Source organism: Sorex fumeus, unplaced genomic scaffold, assembly GCF_029834395.1.
Source record: "Sorex fumeus unplaced genomic scaffold, SorFum_2.1 ptg000008l, whole genome shotgun sequence".
NCBI lineage: Eukaryota > Metazoa > Chordata > Mammalia > Eulipotyphla > Soricidae > Sorex > Sorex fumeus.
Genome location: NW_026606065.1, coordinates 52,398,366 through 52,419,607, shown reverse-complemented (window position 1 = coordinate 52,419,607; position 21,242 = coordinate 52,398,366). Strand labels below are relative to the sequence as shown.

General features: G+C 42.4%; 1 protein-coding gene and 1 non-coding gene across 2 annotated transcripts in view; both read left to right on the top strand.

Moving 5' to 3' along the window:
- Positions 1-21,242, top strand: part of UCHL3 (ubiquitin C-terminal hydrolase L3) — a 65,336-nt gene that overhangs the window by 24,707 nt on the left and 19,387 nt on the right. The gene's annotated exons all lie outside the window — the stretch shown is intronic.
- LOC130019454 (U6 spliceosomal RNA) lies at positions 14,964-15,067 on the top strand. The gene has a single exon (XR_008791783.1). It is a non-coding gene; the product is annotated as a U6 spliceosomal RNA (small nuclear RNA).

Below are 21,242 nucleotides of genomic sequence, written 5' to 3'. Positions count from 1 at the left end.
TGAGGTGGTATTTTAAAGTTGATTTATTTGGTGTTGATTCCTCAGTGGTCTGTAACAACGACAGCTAACAAATGGTGCCTTCAATTAGATGAATGCAGCCGTCTGTTTCTTCTCACCGTGACTCTTCGACTGGTGGTTGGTGTCTCATTTGTGTAGGGTGTTCCAAAGTATCCAGCACCATTCCTTGCCTACAGATAATGACATCCATTTGTTGATATGTGAGAAGTAGGTTAGAGTTGTCTTTAGTGGCCTATGATCTATAGAAAAAAATGGCTAGGGAGCAGAGGATAGCATGGGGGGTAAGTCCCAGCCTTGCATTCAACCACCTGCATTGCTTAGAGTATCCTGAGCTCCACAGGTTGGACAGCTGATGTCCGGGTGTGATGAGGAGTTGTATAGAGTCAGGAGTAAACCCTGAGCACTGCTGGGTGTGGCCCTAAAAACCAAAAGAAAAGATTAAAAAGAGAGAAAGCTGAAATGGTTAAATCTCTCTCTCTCTCTCTCTCTCTCTCTCTCTCTCTCTCTCTCTCTCTCTCTCCCTCTCCCCCCCCCTCCCTCTCTCTCTCATAAAACTTGGCCATTAGTTGTTGCTAAGGGGTAGTATTTTCTTTTTGGTAACAGCTCAACTCTTGGTTGTGTGGAACTGTTTTGTGCATTCCAGGGTAGAATAAATGAAGAGTATTATATTCTAGTCACTGTATGTTAGTGACTCCCAGTTAGTCATGGGGCTCAGAAACCCACACCACATGTTCCCAAATCTCACATCCTTTAGGTTCAGAAACCTCCCCCAGACACAGGTCAAACCCCAGGTTTGATTCCAGCAAGGCAAAGACAAACAAAAACCAAATGGAAAGCAAAAAAAAATCAAGAACCTAACCACAAGGCACTGTTTTAGTAATGGCCTCATTTCATGTCCATTTCAGTGGCCTTATCCATGTCCAGGGGCATGACAATCTTTGGTGCCTTATTATCCCCGTGGCTTTCTCTTTTCTAGCCCACCGACTATGCTGGTTTCCCGTTTGTATTTGTTTGGGCTGCTATAATAAGATAACCACAAGCAGGGTTCCTTACAAGAAATTTCTCACTGTCTGGAGACTTGGCGTTTGGTTGGTGTCTGGTGAGACCACGCATTGTGACTCTGGATGGCTCTCTTCCCACTCGCTTCTTGGCCTGGTCTGTCCACACGTAGAGAGACAGGCACACTGAGAGACAGAAACTTCGCCTCCTGCGCTTGTGCCTGGGAATTGAGGAAACGATGCTCCAGGCCTCCTCCGGCCTCTCTCAGCCGGGCTCTCTGTGCGGACGGGGTTCCTTGCTAGGTTGTTGTCTCGGACTGGGACCCCGGGCGGTGTTTACTCAGAATCTAGTCAGCCCCCTTGTTCCTGTCCTGAGTGTTTTCTCCCGGAGGGATCCAAGCTTTGGATTTGAATGGGTTCCCTCTTACGCTGGGGAGCCGATGGTGCTTCTAAGTGTGGGCCATGTGGCCTTTGACGTCTTGAGGCGAGGGCTGCGGGAGGGAGGGAAAAAGGAGATAGAAGAGTTTCTGGGGTCTGTTTCTCCTCGGAGGGTAGCAGTCCTGCCTGCTCAGTCCATCCACCACACCTTCTTCTCACCCGGTTCCTTCCTTGAAGATCCTCTTTCCGAAATGAAGGCACGTCAGTTTTTTGGTTTTGGTTCTGGTTTTGGTGATGCTAGGTGGTTTTTAATGGAATGACGTTTGGTGAGAGAGAGAGAGAGAGAGAGAGAGAGAGAGAGAGAGAGAGAGAGAGTTTGAGGGAGAGCATTGGCCTGAAGAGCAAGCCCACGTTGGTGGCAAAGGGCCTCAGCAGTGTGACTAGCGTGGTCAGGTTCAGTTTGGAAGACACCTTTATGTTGTCTTAGAATCCAGAACTTGGGGACTCCTGGTGACTCCTCATCCAGAAGTCACTTGTGAAAGTCATTTTTCAGAATCTCTTTTTATTTGTGTGTGTGTGTGTGTGTGTGTGTGTGTGTTTCAGTTGAATTTCCATGAGTTACAGTGTAGTGCATGATCGTTTCATGTGAACAGGTTTCCAACACCAGTCCCATCACCAGTGACTAGTGTCCCCTTCTACCATTGTCCCCCCCATTGCCCTCCCACCCCTCAGCCTGCCTTCCTAGTTTACAGTTACTGAGAACTGTTGTGCATGTCACTCTGCGTCCTTCTAGTACCAGAGTGACCACTTCCCTCTGTCATTGTTGTCATGGCACAGGATCTTTTAGTGTCGTTGTTACACCTCCTTGAATTTGTTATAAAATCCTGTTTCTATCCTGAATTTTTTTTTTGTCTTTATATATTTAGCTATGTTTTTATTGGTTTTGGGGCCACACCCGTTTGTGCTCAGACTCCCTCCTGGCTGTGTGCTGGTGGTTTGGTGGTATGGTCTGGGGACCATATTTGGTGCTGGGGTTTGAACCTGGATTGGCTGCATCCAAGTGCCTTGCCCACTATACCCATATGTGTGGCCCTTGTCTTTCTATTTACAAAAAGGAAGAGGTGGCCGAGTGATCATACAGTGGGTAGGGGGTTTGCCTTGCACATGGCCCACTTGAGTTGGATTCCCAGTCCCATAGGGTTCCCGAGCCCAGCAGGAGTAATTCTTGAATGCAGAGCCAGGAGTAAGTCTATAGCAATGTCATATGTAGCCCGCAAGACACAAGAAAAACAGCAAGATAAGATTTTATTAGAGACACGCTGACTTAACAATATTGGGTTTTGTTTTTTTTGTTTGTTTTAAGTAAAACAGATTTTTTTTTTATTGAATCACCGTGAGATACAGTTACAAAGCTTTCATGTTTGAGTTTCAGTCATACAATGATCGAACACCCATCCCTTCACCAGTGCACATTTGCTACCACCAGTGTCCCCAGTATCCTTCCCCTATCCCAACACTCCCCCTGCCTCTATGGCAGACAATTTCCCCCATACTCTCTTTCTACTTTTGGGTATTATGGTTTGCAATACAGATACTGTGAGGCTAACATGTTTGGTCCTTTCTTCAGCACACATCTCTCATCCTGACTGATCCGTTCAACCATCATTGATGTAGTGATCCCTCCTCTATTCCAGCTGCCTTTTCTCCCAGTTCATGAGGCAGGCTTCCAACTCTGGAGCAATATTCCTCTTTTCTACTATCCTTGGGTGTCAGCTAAAACAGATTTTATTCAGAGGTTTTTAGGAAGGTAAAAGAGGGAGAAAACGTGAGCGAGAGTAACACGCTCAAGAGTGAACATGGGCTTCAAAGGCGGAGAGAGCCCCTACAAACCCCCCAGCATTAGACATGGAAGCATGAGAGTCCACATCTCAAAGGGGGAGATGCAGGCGCCACATGTGCTCGGGCAGTATATGTGCCAGTGGTATTGTCAATGATTCCTGAGTGCAGAGCCAGAAGTAAGCCCTGGGCATCGCTGATAGGATTTTGTGTGGACAACATCCCAACCTCAGAGTGGTGCGAATTCCACTTCCCTCCACTGTTGTCTTGGGCCCCTCCGTCCACTCCCAGACTGGGAAGGCTGAGCTCTGTAGACCAGTTTTAGATTTCATTGCCTTTGTCAATTTTTATTCTCTTGTAAATTTCTTTTTTGTTTATTCTGTTTATTTACTAGCCCATTAGTCTCACAAAAATCTCACCTCTTCTTTGTCACGTTTTCTTTTAAGTCCTCAAGGCAGCATTTAGCTTCTGTGGGCTTTTAAGAGGAGTTCCCCAGATTAAAGATGAGGCACATAGGATTGAGGTTTGTGTACTGATTTCCTCTGCCTAGCCTTTCAGGCAAGGCATCTGCTGTATGGGATTACTGTGAAAGCTAATGAGGCAATCGCATAAGAATAGTACCTTGCTTTTAGTGGGCCTTGAATAAATATGGCAATTTTGTTTTACTGGGCATTCAGAAAATTGAGCGTGAATGGCAGTAGGGCTTGGACTGTGCTCGGGTAGATGCGGCAGCAGAACTTGAATAGATGGTGGGAGCCACCAAAGATAGTGTGTTTAGGGCCAGAGCAATAGAACAGCTGACCCTGGGTTGATCCCTGGCATCACATATGGTCCCCCCGAGCACCTCCAGGAGTGATTCCTGAGTGCAGAGCCAGGTATAAGCCCTGAGCATCGCTGATTAGAAGTTGGAGATGGTGTCTAATGCTCTGGGGAGATAATGTGATAGTGGTTAGATAGAATCTTGAAAATTCCATGGCAGGGGGATAATACTGGACCAGTAACTCCTCGGGGCAGGTAGGTGTTGTTGGAAGAGTGGGTAGAGGGAGAATCTAGCAACTCTGCCCAGCAAGGCAGTCTTCTCTGACCGTGCTGTGCTTCCCTGGAACACATTCTGGGAACAGAGCAGGCCTCAGTTCTGGCAGAGATTTTTACATCAAGGCACCAGGACACACATAAGGTGGGCCTTGGCTTGCTCCTGTGTTATCCTACATCTCACTGTAACTGTCAGACCATCTGACTAACCCAGAGGTGTGGACTGGAGCCTCATCACATTCATTTCCTAATCATACTGAAAATTATTGCTTGCATTTTTTTTTTTTTTTACCTAAGATTGGAAAGCTAAGAGAACAGCAGTGGGGTATGAGAAAATCTTTTTTTATTTTGTTTTGTTTGGGGCCATCCATGGTGGTGCTCAGGGTTTGCTTCTGGCTCCGCACTTGGGGGATCCCTTCTGGCAGGGGTTGAGGGTGCCAGGGATCAATCCCAGGTCTGCCTCGTACAAAGCAAGTGTGCTATCTCTGCAACCCTGGGCTGTGAGGAAATGAAATGAAATGCATCTTTCAATTATGAGCAAATATCAGTGATACAAGAAAGGCAGCAATCTGCAAGTCAAATGTGAAGGCAAGGGAAAAAAAAATCCCTTGGGGCATTTGTTTGCTTCCCAGATAGAATTTCACTTTGTGCATGTTTTCTACAAAAGCAGTTTCAGAAGCTTGCCTCTATTAATCTTGGACTCAACCCAGTTAACTCAGATGAGTATAAATCTCCTGGTGTTTTTTTTTTGTTTGTTTATTTGACTCTTTGTAAATGGGATACGTTTATCAGACTGCTTAGGAAGGACCTTCTGCAAATTTATAGTATCAATACAAATTCCAGACTGGGACTAGACAGAGCTCAAAGGGCTGAGGCACATGCTTTTTTGCACGTGAAGCCTGAGTTTGATTTCTGGCACTGTTGTTTGCCCCCGCATCACCAGGAGCAAGACCCCCAACCCCCCAACCCCCAACTCTCCTGCTTCAAGCCAAGAGTGGTCCCTGAGCACCGTAGGGTGCGACTCATAAAATAATATAAAAACAAGTGGAAAACAAAACTGGCTCAGCTCTTTGGTTTATTTTCATTTTTAAAAATTTTTAAATTGAATCACCATGAAATAGCCCATTATAAAACTGTTCATGATTGGGTTTCAGTCATACAACACCTATCCCTCTACCAGCGTACATTTCCTAACGCCAGTGTCCCAGTTTTATTCCTGTCATCCCCCCTCCAGCACCTGCGCCCCCTCCCCCGCCTCATTGTGGACATTGTGGTTTGCAATACAGATAGTGAAAGGTTACCATGTATATCCCCTTTACCTACTTTCAATACTCAGTTCTTGTCCAGCGGGATCATTTTGAGCTATTCTTGTCATTCTGGTCCCTTCTCTATCTTACTTACCCTCCGGCCCCTACACACTTGTGGTAGACTCTAACCATGGCCTGTGGTAGATTCTCAGTCCTGGGCCCTGTTTTCCTTGGCCTTGGACATGAGTCTCATGCTATAGTTTATTTTTTAACAGGGCTTCTCTCCATATACTCCGGGCCCCAAGGGCCTCTCTGCACAGTGCTCTGTCTGCTGGTGCTGACAAGAAGGTTGTACGTCAGGGCTGCAGCCAGTGGGACTGGGGGCGGGGGTGGAGCTTGCGGTGCTGGGGAGCGAACTCAGACGTTCCTGCTGGGCATGTGCTTCTTCTAGCTCCCCAGTGGGTTCCTTATTTGTGTTTAAATAAGATGCCAGCATGGAAAATCTTACAAAAATCTCCTAGTTTTTATGTTCCTCTGTTTAAATCCTAGTTCATTTTTTATAGCAGGACCAAAGTGTAATGCGGGATTTAAAAAAAAGAACTTAGCAGTATTTTTTCTTAGAAGCTCAACATTTTATCAGCAGCATTTTCCTCTTGTATTAGACGCTCTTCGTAAATCTTCACGATTGTATACTATCTTGGTGAGCTGTAATTTTCCCTTCCAGTTTTCCTTACCTTTTCATGTCTCTTTTTGGTTTTCCACATATGTATAATATATATATATATTTCATCTAATAACTTTGTTAATTTGTGTGTGCTTTCTAGGTTCCCTATGACAGTTTCTTAAATAACTGAGTCAGTGGGATAAATTTCTTTTTGTTTTATTTTGGGGACCACACACTGTGATGCTCAGGGGTTACTCCTGGTTTTGCACTCAGGAATCACTCCTGGTGGTGCTCAGGGGGACCATATGTGATGCCGGGGATCAAACCCAGGTCTGCTACATGCAAGGCAAATACCCTACCCACTGTACTATCGCTGCAGCTTCAGATGTATTTTTTAAAAAATTTTATTTACTTACCGTGAATTATAAAGTTATTCGTGATTGGGTTCAGACCTAGAACCCTGCCCCTTCACCAGTGCGACTTCTCGCTACCAGTTCGCCCCTTAACTCTCCCCCGGATGTTTGCCTCCCACCCACCCACCCACCAGTTTACCTCTGTGAGAGGCACTTTTTGTGAAATAGATTTTTGCCCTGTGGTTTGCAGTCCTATTGCTGACAGGGTTTCATCCATAGCACTTAACCCCCTGTCCGAGCCCCCTCCTCCTTTCTTCACCATAGCTGTGGCCCTGCCCTGTCCCCTCGCCTCCCCAAGTGGCAGGCATCCTACGGAAGACCAGTTCTCAGGCTCTTTGTTTCCATTACCTTGGGGCATTTATTATTTCTCCATTCTGTTCCTTTATGAGAGAACGGACATTTTTAAGGTCTTTGTGGTCCAATTGAAATTGTCCGTTCTGCATTCACTCCATCGGAAACCTCTTTGAGTGTGCCTCTGCCAAACACTTGGTAGGAGCACAGTGTATACATGGATGAGTAGGACGAAGTCTATCTTCAAGGATCAAGTTAGCAGAGATAATTGCAAAAATAGCCCTTTTAATTGTCATCAGATGTTTAAAATTTAGTTTATGTAACGTTTTGCCTTGATTATGTTAGAATTCTAACTAGATAAGATAGATGCGTTTATTCCCTCTCTTTAAGGATTTATTGTCTTCTTTGTGGCAGGATCGCCTCCCTGAGAACACCTCTGGTGACTTGGTGCCTCTCTGCCAGGCGGGGCTGTGGGGGGGCCCTGAGGGGTGGGGGTGGGCATGCATTTTCAGGGATCTGTGCACCGCAGAACTTTGTGCTATTTCCTAGCCCCTTTCTTCTTTTCTAGATTGAAGAAAACTGAAGGCTTAGTTCTTACACAATGAACAATCTTCTTCCTTTGTTTTCTTAAAAGAATCCTACGCTAACAGCATGTGGAACTCTAATCAAAAGCATCCTGCATCTTAAGCTGTATCTAGTGATAGTCCTGTTTTCATCAGGGAAATCAAAGTTAACTTTCCAGTCTTTCTTTTCTTTTTCTTTTTCTATCCCCAATAACTTTCTCCCTCAATAACTCCGTACCTCGTTTTCTTTATTCTAGCAATGCTTGAGGGTAAATTCTTTTGTTTATTTAATTTTACTCTTAAAAGTGATACATGTTCTGAAATTCCTTTTGCCCTCTTTCCCCTTTCTGTCATTCTTTGAATAGAGACATGTGTTCAGTATCTGTGGAGTTGAACAAGAGAGCTAAGTTTGAAAACAGATCAGAGTTACTTATAGTAGAGAATATGTTAATGAAGTGGTTTGTTCACTTCCTTTGTTTTTGGGGGATCTTCACTGGTGGTGCAGTAAGCTACCCCAGGTGGCCATGTCCGTGCTCAGGTGGAAGACCATGCAGTGCCAGGCCCAAAGCCCAGCGCTCCCACACGTAAACCATGTGCTCTGGCCCCTTTAGGTCATCTTCCCAGCGTCCTGTTTTCCCCTTTCTGTTTCCAGGCCCTGGTGCCATGCAGTCAGTTCTTACTTCTCTAATACCACTAAAAAGTTAATGACTGGGAAGTTGCAGCACTAGTGTGGCAGGTAGGGCACTTGCTTGCATGCAGCCCACCTAGGTTTGATTCCCAACACCCCGTACTGTCCCTCAAGCCAGCTGGGTGTAGCCCAAGAACAAACAAAAAAAGTGAATGATGAGAACAGAAAGGTTGTACAGGGGTCAAGGCCTGGCATCCTGTGGACCCTGGTTCAGCATTACACAGTCTCCTAAGCACTGCTCTGGGTCAGAAAGAGCCTACGAGAACCACTTAGTGTTGTCCAATTCCCATCCCCCCGTCCCAGGTTAATGATGTTGGAATGGATTAGATGAGTTCTTAAAATAGGGAATCTAGGTATTGATCCATCTTGTTTATACTTTTTCCTCCCTTAGGTTGACAAGTATTTTGTCCTAAGATTGATTTTAAAAATTTGCTTTTTCTTTCATATCCTAGCCAGAATAGAAGATTTTTTTTTCTTTGCCATCTCCCTCCCCCCCAGTCCCCACCAACGGTTTTTGACATTGGAGACATTAAATACTGCTTTATTTTTTATTTTGTTTTGGTTTTGGGGCCACACCCAGCTGTGTTCAGGGCTTACTCTGGCTCTGTGTTCAGGGTTCACTCCTGGCGATGCTCAGGGATTGAACTGGAGTGAGAGATGTGCAAGGCAAGCGTCCCATCTGCTGTACTGTCTCTCTGATCCAAATGTTACTTGTTTTAAGTGAAAATTCTTAGACCAATCTCATTGGTTTACTCTTTTAGGTTTGACTAAGTATAACTTTGTAAAAATACCTTCAGCAAAAGAGTTCTGTTGGTGGTGGGGGGGTGTATGATTTTTCAGAAAACGGTTTTCTGTTTGTTTTTGGCCACATTTTTGCAAAACAGATGGCAATGTTATGAGTTGATACTTTTTAATTTGTAATAAATGGGAACTTTATTTGGGGTTGTAAATAAACTTTCAAGTTGTAAAAAAAAAATAGAATTTCTGGGAGAATTAATTTGGCCAGGTCAGCAATAGTAAGCTTGAGACTACTGTAACACATAGACCTGTGGGCCATTTTGTTTACATTTTTCTGACATGGAGAATTATAAACACTTGCTTAACTAGTAGGGGAATGATGTCTTTGAGGGCTGTGTTGACATCTGTGAGCATCTGGATTTATTAGCCTAGCAAAATGAAGAAATTTCCATTATTCACATTTTCCATAGAATATTATAGAGTGGCATTTTGTGTATTTTGATATCTAGCCCATGTTTTACTTTGACTTCTTTGCCAACTGAACATGGATACTCTGTAGGAAAGTTTGAATCTTTCATACAAATCTGGTTTTGCTTTCCTATTTTAAATTTGGGCATTAATCATAGTATAGTCCAATGTGTTCAGTTGAAATGCAGAAATCCATTTAGAATTCCTTTGTAATCTTAAACATTTAACATTTTATATGGTGTGTATGTTGCCTCTTACATGACGTGTCCTTTGTATGTGGTACACACACACACATTTAGAATTTTACTTATTTTCATGGCATTTGGAAAATTCTTAAGTAGAGAAGTTATTAGTTTTTCTCTTTTCATGTGCAAATTTAGAACCCTGTGATATTTTGAAAGTCTGAAAGAACTTGATATATGCAGGAAATTAATTGGCATGATCACGCTCATGATCAAGTTTTATCAGCAGGTCAATAAAAGGAGTCGTGATTTTTAAGTGTTATATAATGAAAAGCTATACTTGGCAAAGTTGTATTTCATTTTATTTTTAGTATTATTTTATTTATTTTGGGTTTTGGACCACACCCTGTGATATTCAAGGGTCACTCCTGGCTTTATACTCAGGAATCAGTTCTGGCAGTGCTTGGGTTGGGGTGGGGGTGTCATATGGGATGCTAGGAATAGAAACCACATTGGCCAAGTGCAAGGCAGGCACCCTACCCATTGTGCTATCTCTTCAGTCCCTTGATATTTTATTTCTATAGCCACCTGTTAAGAAAATGTCATGAAAAATGTACATATTGTTCTCTACTGTATATCCTTCACTGCAGCGTGTATCTAAGCCAACAGATTCTCCCCTTGAGCTGGCTGGTGTTGGAAACAGCACGTTTTTTAGTGCCATAGTATTGGTGAAGAAGTACCACATATGGGTGAGTGTGATGGAAACCACAGTGCTTATCAGAGCCCAGGTGTTCTTCATTCTCACTTTGAAAGGATCTGCCACCTCAATAGAATGATGATTACTGTGTACTGCTGTGCATGAGGCATTATACAGATTCGGTGTGCCAGAAGTCTTTCAAAAGGTGCTGTAAGAGGGCTATCCCATTTTACAAGTAGGACAACTTAAGAAGTTGTCCAAGGATTTGTCCAAGGGTTTGTCCAAGGTCACACAGATAGGATATGTTGTCCCTATTCTTTGGTGGAGATGGGGTTGGAAGGGGCAGGGCGTACTTCTCTGTGCTTGGGACCACTTCTCGTGCTCAGGGGTATGTGGTACCAGGGATCAAACCAAGGTACTCAAGTACAAGGCAAGTGCCTTTCTTTCTCTGCTCTCTTTCGGACCCCATTTTTTCCCTTTCTGAGTCTTATCTGGTGGTGCTCGGGCATTTGGTGCTCCCTTTGGGACACTGTGAGGTTCCTGTGGCTCCCACGTACAGAGCTTCCTCTCCAACCCTGTCTTTCTGTCTGTCTGTCTCTCTCACTCTCTCTCTTTTTCTATTTTGATCACACCCAGTGATGCACAGGGTTTACTCCTAGCTTGGCACTCAGGAATTACTTCTGGTGGTGCACAGGGGACCATATGGGATGCTGGGAATTGAACCCGAGTCGGCCGCGTGCAAGACATACACCCTACCCATTGTACTATCACCCCGGCCCCCAGCCCCGTCTCTTAAGGCAACAGATATTTAAATCAAAATAGCTGAACAAAAACAGAAAGGAAGGTTTTTACTTTGAAAAACATTGCCTTCTTCCTAAAAACAGAGTCACTCGCAGATAATAATTTAACTCAAATATGTAATAAATTGCTGTGATCGTTTAGAGTGGTGTTTAATACTTCTGTTAACCTCCTAACTTCACTCTTCATCAACAGTAGACTTTTTTTCCTCTTAAATACAAAATCTTATACATAAATCAGCTAAAGCCTTTGGCAGTCATGTAGTGTATACTTTGGAAAACAATAATTATTTTAAGTATCTACTAGCTAATGATCCCTTCGTGTTTAGGAGATTACATAGTTGTGATGATATTTTCCTTAATAATAGGATGTGCATTTGAATGAGAAAATGTTTGGGTGTAAGCCAACATCTACTTACTTTATTGTAGCAATTTAGGATAGTTTAGAAGCACTTATGATAACTTCCAAAATACGGGGCTTTTTTTTTTTTAAATATAGAACTGCTATTATACAGACCTTTAGCCCTCCTTTTAAAAGGATACGTATCATTTCCTTTTTAGCTTTTAGAACTTTTCTAATTCTTGGTTATTAGAGTAATATCTTCATTTTTCTTACACAAAGATCCATGCATTATAACTGAAGAAAAACTAAGTTGTCTTTTTAGACAAACTTCTTAACACCTTTTTATGAAAGATTTGGATCATTTCTTTTTAGCCTCCTTGACATTTCAAATATTTTTGGGTTATTAAGCAGTACTTGATTCTTTTTTTTCCCCCATGTATAAAGTGATATACATGTTAACTTTGAAAGAAAATAATTTGACCTTTCAGGCATGTGTATTTTGGTTTTGTATGGGTATATTTGGGCTTATTTTCCCCTACCCCCCCCCCCCCCCGAAATAGTTATGTTTGAGAATAAAAACTACAACTGAATTGTGTTTGGGGAAACATAGATAAAATTATTAATAGAGTTGCTGCTCTGAATCAGTTCAGTTAGTTGATAATACATGGGCGAGGAGCTCTGTGCACATAGAAGAGAATGAAATTGGGGTCTGTAGTTACGATTCTTCTCTGGCTGTATCAGTCACTATTGTAGAACTTTTGCTAAACAGCTATGTCCATGTACTTCTGAAACCTGCCACCAACAGTCATGAGGTTTATGAGCTGTATCTACATAAGGTCACTCTGTAATTTTTTTTTAAGTGCTGAGAGATTTTAAGTCTGTGTACTGCCAGAAATAATTCCCGTGTGCAGAGCCAACCTTTAGCAAACCCCGCCCCCCGTCACTTAAAATGAGTATCTATACCTAATTCCTTCATGCACACAAATTTCACAAAATTCCTTAGAATTCATTCTGACTCCTGGGTAGTGTGGGGTGTGGCCCCCACTATAAGTTAAAATTAAAAATAAAACCAGTCAGGTATAACTTGATCACGTGTGAGCAAAAGTTCTATCTTGTCAAAATAGAAATACTTACACATTCTACCATAGGATTATTATTACATTTTATAATAGGGGAGAGGACCTTTTTTTTTCCTGCCAAGGACCATTTGTAAATATTTATAACAATATTTGTGGGCCATAAAAATACAGGCAGACAGACCATGGGTAGTCAGTGAGAAGCATACACATCCCATAGTGTACTGGGGTCAGACCTCATGATTTTGCAGGTATCGTATGACCCATGGTCTGGACGGGATATCCCACACTGCTGTCTTGTAGCATCCGTATCACTGTATCACTCTCATCCAGTTGTTCATTGATTTACTTAAGCGGGTGTCAGTAACGTCTCCATTTGTCCTGGCCCTGAAATTTTAGCAGCCTCTACTTACTCATCTTTCCCAACGCTGCCGTATTGGAGGCTCTTTCAGGGTCAGGGGAATGAGCCCCATTATTGTTACTTTTCTTGACATATCGAATACACCACGGGTAGCTTGCCAGGCTCTGCTGTGTAGCATCTGTAGTTTAGAATATCTGTAGCATCTGTAGTGTAGAATTCAATGGCAGGCATGCAATGTTAGCTATTACTATTGACTAATGAATTTTTATAGATACTTTTGTGAGCATAAAATCTGGTTGTAGAAAACCAGAAAAAAACAAATACAGAAAATATATTTCATACTTATTTAACGAGTGATGTGCTGTCATGAAAAATCCTCTGTGTGTGTGTGTGTGTGTGTGTGTGTGTGTGTATGTTTGTATGTATACTTATTGGGGGTAGATACCAAAATATTTGGATAATGAAGAAAAAGCATGAATTAGTAGTATGCTTTTTGGAAGAAAGTATTTGAGAAAATATTAAAACCACGTGTCTGCGAAGGTGAGACTGTACGACGCCTGTAAGCAGGGTTACCAGCACTGACATCAACTCCACTAATCTCACAGGGGGCTTATGGGATAGGCTTGGGATAAGGCTAGAGGCACCCTCAAATCCTGGGCGATGGGAAAGAATAGTTTCAACTTTTAAAAGGCTCCCTTCATTTAAAGACAAAAGTGAACTTCGCTGACCCTTCCCTGGAAAGGCGAACAGAGAAAATTTTCCTCTTGGATAGGAGCAGAACTTCTGTGAGAGAAAACACTGAGAGAGAGAAGGAAGAATGCTTTGTTTATTTATTTTTGGTTTGGGGGCCACTCCCAGTGGTGCTTGGGGCTTACTTCTGGCTCTGGGCTCAGGGATAACCATATGCGGTACAGGGAGTGAGCCCGAGTTAGCCACATACGAGCCAGGCGCCCTACCCGCTATGCTATTGCCTCTGCCCAAGAGAGGGACCACTGCTTTAGAAAACCTAGTTCTTGATATCCAGAGCTTGCCTGTGATAGAGGCTACCCTCAAGAAGAAACAAAGCCTCTGCAGAGCCATCTGTAGACCATCAAGCATCACCAAAAAAGGCATAAATGTGTGGAGGTTCAGACTATGGAGAAACTCTGTCTGGGGCTAAAGTTCTGAGAAAAAATACTTAAGTTCTGAATGCAGTAGAAACTTTTTTTTTTTTGTTAAAAAAGAAGAAGAAGAAAGCATACAACTCCTATCCGGAACATTAAGTAAAGTAAGTAAGTAAAGGCCCTCCCGTTGATCGTCGATTTGCTCGAGCGGGCCCAGTAACGTCTCCATTGGAGACTTTGTTGTTACTGTGTTTGACATATCGAATACTCTCGGTAGCTTGCTGGGCTCTCCGAGAGGGGCGGAGGAATCGAACTCGGGTCGGCCATGTTGGCCACTTGTAAGGCGAACACCCTACCGCTGTGCTATCGCTCCAGCCCGTAAGTGGTGCTGGAATAATTTTAAGCCCGTGGGTTGCTGAGGGTAACCTTAGTGAACACATAAGCCAAGCTGCTCAGCTCCTCACTCTGAAGGTCTGTCTGTTCCCAAGTGTAACTACTTTCATCTCATTCCCTGTGCTCCTACAAAAGGTGTGAGATTTTTCATGAAGAATTAAAGGGAGAGGAAGACTATAAGAAAAAGAATGACATGTTGACACAAGACGATCAGTAGAATCAGGCACAGCTAGGATTTGGATTTGTAGCCATCCATTGTGGCTCAGAGTAACTGCGGTTGGGATGGGACTACGGGTATGAGTCTCATGATAGAACACAGGCCTTGTGAGCGCATGGCCCTGAGTGTGATTTCCAGCACCATGTGACCCCTGCTTATATGACGATGCTCTGTACATTAAAGACTCAATTAGAAAAGGCAGAGTGCATATACCATCACATGGAAGAACTGTCAGCAAGAAGTTGGAAGCTATTAAAGGATTTTAAGGGTGATTCTATAAGTTTCTAGAATTTCAGGAAACTCTTAAGTAGGGTAAGTGATGCCTAGCCTCCATAATCCACGTGCACAATTTTGAAATACATAATCATCACATACTGTTGAAATGCGCCAAATAGAAACACTTCAAGTCAGCAAGAAGAACATACACACTGGACAGAGAAAGATAAGAATTACAGTGAGCGTGCTTACTTAGCAGCACATGTACTAAAATTGGAACGATACAGAGTAGATTAGCATGGCCCCTGCGCAAGGATGACACAAACTCGTGAAGCGTTCCATATTTTTTTTAAGAATTATAGTGAGCTTCTCATAAATATCATGCAAGCCATATTGCAGTGATGTGATATTTTTGAAATGTTGAAAGATTTCAGTGGGATAAAGGGAAAAAGCAAGACTTTCAAACAAAAGACAAGAGAATTTATTACCACCCCACCTACACTACAGCTTGGATCTACACAGAGTATTGGACGATACTGGAACGGGAACAAGTAAAGGTAAATATAAGGATTATTCTTTCATAGGGTTCTTACACTCCAGATGAAGTGGTGTATTTGAAACTAGGCTGTGTATTGTAAAACTATGTATTGAAACACCTTAGAGAAGTTTAATGAAAAGAATAAAAAAGAAGCACAGAAAAGATGGTAATATAGATAATACTGACTCATAAAAATAATCCAGAGGGAGCCATGGAAGGGACTTGAGTGGCAGAGCAGATGCCTTGGCCCCTCATTGCCACCAGGTATGATGCCTATTATTCTAAAGTAATACAGAGAAAGGTACAAAGAAGTACAGATGGAAAAATGTTAAATTGACAAACTGATATTGTATTTTAACTTGTTTCTTTCTAGTCACTGTGAAATTGCAAAAAGTGATTCACGATTAGGTTTCAGGCATACAATATTACAGTACCAATCCCTTCACCAGTGACCACTAATCTCTAGCGGTCCCGCCCCCCCACCCCCCATCTGCCTCCCTCCCATCAGTTTGCGGCAATGAGAGGCTTATATAAGTTTTTGTGGTGTGGTTCGCAGTCCTGCTGCTGGTAGGGTTTTTGTACATAACACTTAACACCTTTTGCAACACCTCCTCCTCCTGGTTCAATGCTTCCCTCTACCATAGAAGTGCCCCTCCCTGTCCTATCCCCTAACCTCCTCAAGTGACTTGTTCCCTACTGAAGACCACTTCTCACGTTCTTTGTTTCCATTGCCTTTGGGTATTTGTCATTTCACCATTATGTTTCTTTATAAGACTGATCAATTTTAGCACAGTCTTACGAGTTATTACTGTAGCACTATCACTGTTCTCCCATTGCTCATCGATTTGCTTGAGCGGGCCCAGTAGCGTCTCCATTGTGAGACTTGTTGTTACTGTGTTTGACATATCGAATACGTCATGGGTAGCTTGCCAGGCTTTGCCGTGCCGGTGAGATGCTCTCAGTAGCTGGCCGGGCTTGGGGGGGGGGGGGGGGGGTGGTGAAGGAATCAAACCCAGCTCGACTGTGTGCAAGGCAAATGCCCTACCTGCTGTGGTATAGCTCCAGCCCACAATATTTGTAAACTGTAAATGTTCTAATTATGAGCCGAGGTTAAAGATGATCGCATTGGTGAAAAAGCTGTTTACAAGAAAGTCACTTTAAATATAAAATGTGGAAATATTGAAACTTAAAGAATCACAAGATATGCAGTGCAAACACACACACACACACACACACACACACACAAATTGACACCACAATATTATTTGGTGAAGTAAACTTTTGATCAAGGAATTTTTACTAGTGGCAGAGAAGGACATTATATGGGATAAGGAGGTCAGTTTACTGAGAAGATACAGTGTAACATAAGAATTTGTTATAATGCATTAGTAACACACATTAAATAAGAGCCTCTAAATGTAATGGGATACACAGCTGCTAAAGCTCACTGAAGGAAGTGCCCATTTCAGCAGCGTGCATATGGAAATTGGACAGATACAGGGAAGGTTAGCAGTGCCACCATGCAAGGATGATCCAGAATGAATCATGAATTTGTAAAGTGTTTCATGTTTCAGAAAACAAAAACTCAAAAGGAGGAGATGAGAAATTCACAGTTCAATTTACAGATGTGATTTTCTATTCGTGACACAGGTGAGAATGAGGTTTTACCTAGCTGTGTCACTTCTACTTTTTCCTTTTTTTTTTTTTTTTTTCTTTTTCAGTTTTTGATCACTCCTGGCTCTGCACTCAGGAATTACTTTACAGGGCAAAGACCAAACACTAGTCCTCTGGGCCTGTATTTGAAGGTGTATTTTTTGTTGTTGTTGTTTTTAGCACTTCTGTTGGCAACTAAAAAGAAAAAAAGTAGACACAGAAAATTCATTTTTAGGGGGTAGAAAGTGGCGAGGCACTTGTCTTGCACATGGTCGACATGTGTTTGAACACCGGCATCCTATATGGTTCCCTGTGAATCACCAGGAGCAACTCCTGAGTTACTTGACCCTATTAATATTTATGAAACACATCTTCCAACAAGTGAATAGGCTTTTTTTTTCAAGTGCCTTTGGGACATTTATCAGGATAAAACATTTTTTTAAATTTTTTTTTATTAGTAAGACACCATGAGGTACAGTTGTAGACTTAGAGATTTTTGTGCTTGGGTTTCAATTATACAATGATCAAATATCCATCCCTCCACCAGTGTCGATTAGGATAAAACATTTTGGATCAGAAAATAAACCTTGACAGCTGTATTATTTATTTTTAGTTGAACCACAGTGAGATATGGAGTTACAAAGATGTTCATGGCTAGATTTAAGTCATATCATATTCCAATACCTGTCACTTCACCAATGGACATTTCCTACCACCAATGAAATCTTAGGAAATTTTTTAAAAATGGAAGTCACACAAAGAGTGTTGTTTTGTAATAAGAAATTAAGTAACTGAAGAAGAAACTGGGTAGGGGGCCGGTAGTGCAGAGACATAGTATGGTGAGCAGATGGGCAGGGCGTTTTCCTGGCATGTAGCTCACATGGGTTTGACTTAGGAACCACATATGGTCCCTCAAGCTTGCTAAGAGTGATCAGGAATGAACTCTGAGCACACTGGGTGTGGCCCTAGTACTTCTCCACCAAAAAAATAGAAGATATCTCAAGAAACCTGACAAATGAATTCAGTTCCACTTCTAAGTTAGATGCTGAAGGGAAATGCTACAAAAGACATGAATACGTGAATCAATCAACTGACAAAACTAAAATGTGGATGGAAATCCAAAGTATATCAGTATGAATTAATGAAGGTGATAATTATACTGCGGTTATATGAGAAATTTCCTTGTCATAGAAAATACTCAAGTATTTAGGAGTAAAAGACATTTTGGGGCAAACATATAACTTGCCCTTAAATTTTTGGGGTTTTGGCCTATTTCTGGCAGTGCCCAAGGCTTATTCCTGGCAGGGCTTGAGGGTCCATAAGGGATATGGAGGATCAAACCCAGGTCAGCTTGTACCAGGCAAACACCTGATTGGCTGTACAAGTCCCGATAATAATGCAAATCAGGGTAAAATGTCATAGGCAAATCTAGGTGCTTCCTGTACAGTTTTTCGTATGTTACGTTAAATTTGAACTTTTTTGTTTTGTTTTTTAGAAGTTCAAAATGACAAAGTAAGAGTTATACTTGAGGTTGGAAATTGCAACCTCTTGTAGTAAGCGATCATGTACAGTGAGGTGATGTCTGTCTCTAGCATAAGGTGAATTTACTTCTTGCTGTGGAATAATTTGTCCCCCCACCCCTCTGTAGTGCTGTGTCCAGCCACCTGTCTGGATGCTCAGTGTTCTGTGAGCCAACACCATCGTCCTGGTGATCACCCCCATCTGTGCTAGGCGTGCCGTCCATTCTCATCTGCCAGTACCCCGGAAAGAAACGAGCAGGTTAGCTTTGGAGATGGAAAGCATGGCGTTCAGTGCCAGACCTGATTATCTGCTTCTCTCAACATGTCCTGCTCATTCCTAGTTCATTAATTTTTTTTTGTTGTTGTTTTTGGTCCACACCCCTCAGTGCTCAGGGTTTACTCCCGGCTCTACACTCAGGGATTACTTCGGACAGTCCTCAGGTACAGACTGTATGAGGTACTGGGGATCAAACCCAGGTTGTATGCATGCAAGGCAAATGACCTACCGGCTGTAATATCACTCCAGCCCCAACTCTCTCATTACGTTATTTTTCGTTGTGTTTGGTTTTGTTTTTGTTCTGGGGCCACATTGGACAATGCTCAGTGGTTATTCCTGGCTCTGTGCTCAGGGACCACCCCTAGCATCCTCAGGGAGCCATGCGGGATGCTGGGCATAGAATCCAGGTTGGTTGTGTGAAAGGCAAATGCCTTACCCTCTGTACTATCTCTCTGACTCCTCTTATTAAATTCTCTTTAAGATACCTTTTCTGGTTTGCCTGGCCCATTCTTTCATATTTTTCAGTATATCCCTTTGGTTCTACGTACTGTTTAGTAGTACCTCTCTCCCCAGATTCTTAGAAAGTTTTGGTTTTCTCCATGACTCATTAGTCATCTCTCTCTACCTCTTTCCCTTTGCTCCATTCCTTTTTCTTCTTCATCTATTTTTCTTCTCCCCTTCCCCCATTCTTTCATTCCTTTCCTTAAATGTAATCAGGATTATGGGCTGGAGAGGAAATTCAAAGGGCTGTGCTTGTGTTTGCAAGTGACAGGTCCGTGTTTGATCCTCAGCTCTGCAGATTCCCGAGTATCACGAGGAGGGACCCCCAAGCATAGAGCCAGGAGTAGCACCCAGGCACTGCTGAGGACCTCCGACAACAAATGTAATCAGGGACTGGAAAGATAGTTCAGTGGGTAGGGCACTTGCCTTGCGTGTGTCCAACCACGGTTCAATCCTCGGCACCCCATATGGTCTCCTGAGCCTGCCAGGAGTGATCCCTGAGCACCGAGCCAGGAGTAAGCCCTGAACAATGCTGGGTGTGCCCCCCAGACTAAAACACTAAATAACTAAGCAGATTGAATTTTACAAATTTTTTATTAGACTCTGTCTGCCAGATCCCAGTCAGATACTTTATTCAATTCAGCTTTATTTCCACGTGGAGCCAATTGTTGAATTCACTTACATATTCTGGCTGATTGATTACTGTGAGCAGCTTATAAGTTCACAAATGGATTTTTAACTTCCGCCACAGTGGTAGCTTTAGGTGCTGTGTTATTTCTGTAGATTCAAAGTACTAAGTAGAATAAAAATTTTTAAGGGTTGAAATTGCCTTAGAAATTGTTCTGGCCCAAGTCCTTCATTTTCTTAAAGAGAATAGGTCATGCTTTGTGAAATCTGCTTTACTAAGCAATCACTACTCTTACGCTGCTGCTGCTTATTGTTCTAAATAATTAAAATTTTGTAATAGTGCTTTAAATTTTATTTCATGTGTTATTTGTTACTTCACGTGTTATTTACTGGAGGCCACAGTTCAAAAATTATAATTTAGGGTTTGAACATTTTGTGGAAAACACTTGGATCAGATTTGCCTTTGGTGGCATAAGAATGTTTGAAAGGATGACTCGCAAAATAACGAATTTTTAGATGACTTCTCCTCAGTAGACTCTAGTAAGTTAGTGTTAATGTCCTTTCTCTTGGTCACTCATTGACATTGTCCACCAGTGATTTAGGTCATTGGTTTCAAGCATCAGACGTTGTGTGTTTTATTCCCAGCCTGCCACTTCCTGGCAGTGTGGCATTGGCTATGTTTCTTAACTTTCATGTTCTTTGATTCTTCTTTGGTAAAATGGAAATGATTAAGAGTGCTGTCAGTGTGTGACTGGGAAACTCAACGAATTGCGTCATGTGCAGTGACCAAAGGAGTGTCTACAACAAATCAAGTGATACATATTTTGACGACTGCTGGTTACAAAAAGGTGGCAAAAAGGCCATGATAGTGTCCATCTAACTTCTCAGCCTAAAAGGTTTGTGTTTTAAACAGGTCACCAGCTTCAGAAGTGTTTAATTCACTCTTCTTTGTATTGAGAGGTGTTTGGTTTTCTTTAGGACCAAGGCAGTTTTTCCAAAACTACAGAACTGCTACTCCACAGCAGTTATTGACTCCCCTCCCCTTCCCCCCCCCACCAAGAACAGCAGTGATAGCCTGGGGTGTGGTTGGTGGGCACTATGTTCACTTTACAGGGGTATTTTTTTTTTTCAGGGACTTCTAGGTGATTTTTTTTTCTTGAAAAGAAAACAGTGCCGCCAATGTACTTACTAGTACTTATCACCATTCCCCTTTCTTCTACATGTTATTCTTTGTTTCATATGTGTTACATGTTTTCGTGTGCGTGCATTCCCTTTGAAAAGAAAAAAATCAATGTGATACAATAATTCTGTTTTAGTGGCTTTTAAACAGTTATCCCACGAGTCTGTGCTATGCAAAAGAGGCTATGTTAATAATTCAGATGTGCACTTACAGAAGCTACTGCCCAT